The following is a 3751-nucleotide window of genomic DNA, read 5'->3' on the forward strand; positions in this document are numbered from 1 at the left end:
AGGTTTAGAGAGAGACTGTTGAGGTGAAGTCAGGTCTTGGTACACGTAAAGGTTTAGAGAGAGAGACTGTTGAGGTGAAGTCAGGTCTTGGTACACGTAAAGGTTTAGAGAGAGAGACTGTTGAGGTGAAGTCAGGTCTTGGTACACGTAAAGGTTTAGAGAGAGAGACTGTTGAGGTGAAGTCAGGTCTTGGTACATGTAAAGGTTTAGAGAGAGACTGTTGAGGTGAAGTCAGGTCTTGGTACATGTAAAGGTTTAGAGAGAGAGACTGTTGAGGTGAAGTCAGGTCTTGGTACATGTAAAGGTTTAGAGAGAGAGACTGTTGAGGTGAAGTCAGGTCTTGGTACATGTAAAGGTTTAGAGAGAGAGACTGTTGAGGTGAAGTCAGGTCTTGGTACATGTAAAGGTTTAGAGAGAGAGACTGTTGAGGTGAAGTCAGGTCTTGGTACATGTAAAGGTTTAGAGAGAGACTGTTGAGGTGAAGGTGGGTCTTGGTACATGTGAAGGTTTAGAGAGAGACTGTTGAGGTGAAGTCAGGTCTTGGTACATGTAAAGGTTTAGAGAGAGACTGTTGAGGTGAAGACAGGTCTTGGTACATGTAAAGGTTTAGAGAGAGAGACTGTTGAGGTGAAGTCAGGTCTTGGTACATGTAAAGGTTTAGAGAGAGAGACTGTTGAGGTGAAGTCAGGTCTTGGTACACGTAAAGGTTTAGAGAGAGACTGTTGAGGTGAAGTCAGGTCTTGGTACACGTAAAGGTTTAGAGAGAGAGACTGTTGAGGTGAAGTCAGGTCTTGGTACATGTAAAGGTTAATAGAGAGAGAGACTGTTGAGGTGAAGTCAGGTCTTGGTATATGTAAAGGTTTAGAGAGAGAGACTGTTGAGGTGAAGTCAGGTCTTGGTACATGTAAAGGTTTAGAGAGAGAGACTGTTGAGGTGAAGTCAGGTCTTGGTACATGTAAAGGTTTAGAGAGAGAGACTGTTGAGGTGAAGTCAGGTCTTGGTACATGTAAAGGTTTAGAGAGAGACTGTTGAGGTGAAGTCAGGTCTTGGTACACGTAAAGGTTTAGAGAGAGAGACTGTTGAGGTGAAGTCAGGTCTTGGTACACGTAAAGGTTTAGAGAGAGAGACTGTTGAGGTGAAGTCAGGTCTTGGTACACGTAAAGGTTTAGAGAGAGAGACTGTTGAGGTGAAGTCAGGTCTTGGTACATGTAAAGGTTTAGAGAGAGACTGTTGAGGTGAAGTCAGGTCTTGGTACATGTAAAGGTTTAGAGAGAGAGACTGTTGAGGTGAAGTCAGGTCTTGGTACATGTAAAGGTTTAGAGAGAGAGAGTGTTGAGGTGAAGTCAGGTCTTGGGTACATGTAAAGGTTTAGAGAGAGAGACTGTTGAGGTGAAGTCAGGTCTTGGTACATGTAAAGGTTTAGAGAGAGACTGTTGAGGTGAAGGTGGGTCTTGGTACATGTGAAGGTTTAGAGAGAGACTGTTGAGGTGAAGTCAGGTCTTGGTACATGTAAAGGTTTAGAGAGAGACTGTTGAGGTGAAGACAGGTCTTGGTACATGTAAAGGTTTAGAGAGAGAGACTGTTGAGGTGAAGTCAGGTCTTGGTACATGTAAAGGTTTAGTGAGAGAGACTGTTGAGGTGAAGTCAGGTCTTGGTACATGTAAAGGTTTAGAGAGAGACTGTTGAGGTGAAGTCAGGTCTTGGTACACGTAAAGGTTTAGAGAGAGAGACTGTTGAGGTGAAGTCAGGTCTTGGTACATGTAAAGGTTAATAGAGAGAGAGACTGTTGAGGTGAAGTCAGGTCTTGGTATATGTAAAGGTTTAGAGAGAGAGACTGTTGAGGTGAAGTCAGGTCTTGGTACATGTAAAGGTTTAGAGAGAGAGACTGTTGAGGTGAAGTCAGGTCTTGGTACATGTAAAGGTTTAGAGAGAGAGACTGTTGAGGTGAAGTCAGGTCTTGGTACATGTAAAGGTTAATAGAGAGAGAGACTTTTGAGGTGAAGTCAGGTCTTGGTATATGTAAAGGTTTAGAGAGAGACTGTTGAGGTGAAGTCAGGTCTTGGTACATGTAAATGTTTAGAGAGAGACTGTTGAGGTGAAGTCAGGTCTTGGTACATGTAAAGGTTTAGAGAGAGAGACTGTTGAGGTGAAGTCAGGTCTTGGTACATGTAAAGGTTTAGAGAGAGAGACTGTTGAGGTGAAGTCAGGTCTTGGTACATGTGAAGGTTTAGAGAGAGAGACTGTTGCCAATCTTTTCTTTAGCTGCACCTGGATGTGGGGGCTGACAGCAGAGAGGGAGCTGATCTATAGATAGATCAATTCAGGATAACTAGATACACCTGCTGCGTGTGAGGTGGGATGTGGGAGTTGAGAGAGAAGACAGAGGCCTTCTCTCTTTGTGAACTGAGCTGGTCCTGTTTGTACCATTCATCACCCCCAATGAAAAGCACTGAGTGACAGAAGGGAGAGAGAATCTATCTGGGTTCTGTCTCTAAAATAGGAAACTGACAGTACTGTGCTGTACTGGAGTAATATTGAATATGGTACAGCCACGGATCCACGTAGGACGGCAGGCATACCAGGCAGTGTCCCTCAGTTTCTAGATAATAATAGGACTGTATTAGAAACGGAAATGTTAATTCTTTGCCATTTTTTTTTTTTTTTTGGGGGGGGTTTAACACAATTGAATATGAATATTAAGTTATGGCATTCAAAGTTTTCTATATCCCCAAGTTTAGAGATCGCTGCAAGGCTTTGTCCCAAATGGCACCATATTCCCTATATAGTGACCTAGGGAATAGGGTTCAAATTGAGACGTAGCCGACCGTAGATTGTTTCTTTGACTGCCGTACAGGCTGAACCGGGGCCATCACTGACAACGTCCTCGGCACAGACACTCTAACGTACGTTTATGCATCGAGTGATTTTTCATAGGGGTTGCACAAAATTAACATATTTATAGGAAATCTGGTATAAAAAAAAGCCATTAGTTCAGTTGTATGCACACATTTCCGTCAACACTGACATTTTTGGAGAGTAAAATGGGAAATGGAAAACAAGATTGGAAATGAATTTGTGTCAATGCAAAGTAGTTTGTTTACGGCAAGCCAAGCCAGAACAAAAGGATTTCATTCCTCCAGCTTTATCCATAGTGATAAACAATAACACCATTTCCATTACACAAACGTGTTATTGTTTGTCACTGTGGATTTTGACTTCAGTCTCTGAGTACCTCTCTATAAGGCAGAGATCTGGAGGGATTGAATGTTTCAAATATTTTGCTTTTTAGCCGATGGTCAGTAGAAGTTTGCTTTTAAAAAATGTAAATGGGTCAAATCATCTCTGTGTTTAAGAGAGGACAACATGCATTCATAGTCGTTGGTCAACTTCAAAGGCAAGAGGAAATACTCTAGTGCTCAGGAAGACAAGTAGGCTTTGTCATTATTCTACAAAGATGCTTATAATGAGGAACACTTGGCATTACGGTTTGGTGATGTACTGATGTAACTGGCTGGTGTTGGGGGGAGAGAGAGAGAGAGAGAGAGAGAGAGATTGAATTGAATTGAATTGAATTGAATTGAGAGAGAGAGAGGTGATGGACTGATGTAACTGGCTGGTGTTAGGGGGGGAGAGAGAGAGGTGATGGACTGATGTAACTGGCTGGTGTTAGGGGGGGAGAGAGAGAGGTGATGGACTGATGTAACTGGCTGGTGTTAGGGGGAGAGAGAGAGAGGTGATGGACTGATGTAAT

The 3751-nt window shown here is 42.8% G+C and overlaps 2 long non-coding RNA genes across 2 annotated transcripts; both read left to right on the plus strand.

Moving 5' to 3' along the window:
- The first annotated feature begins 253 nt into the window (after positions 1 to 253).
- LOC115183100 (uncharacterized) lies at positions 254 to 805 on the plus strand. The gene is made up of 2 exons (XR_003873955.1): positions 254 to 286; positions 587 to 805. It is a non-coding gene; the product is annotated as an uncharacterized LOC115183100 (long non-coding RNA).
- A 127-nt stretch (positions 806 to 932) lies between these two features.
- Positions 933 to 1983, plus strand: LOC115183099 (uncharacterized). The gene is made up of 2 exons (XR_003873954.1): positions 933 to 1196; positions 1547 to 1983. It is a non-coding gene; the product is annotated as an uncharacterized LOC115183099 (long non-coding RNA).
- The last annotated feature ends 1768 nt before the right edge of the window (positions 1984 to 3751 follow it).

This window comes from Salmo trutta, unplaced genomic scaffold (genome assembly GCF_901001165.1).
Source record: "Salmo trutta unplaced genomic scaffold, fSalTru1.1, whole genome shotgun sequence".
NCBI lineage: Eukaryota > Metazoa > Chordata > Actinopteri > Salmoniformes > Salmonidae > Salmo > Salmo trutta.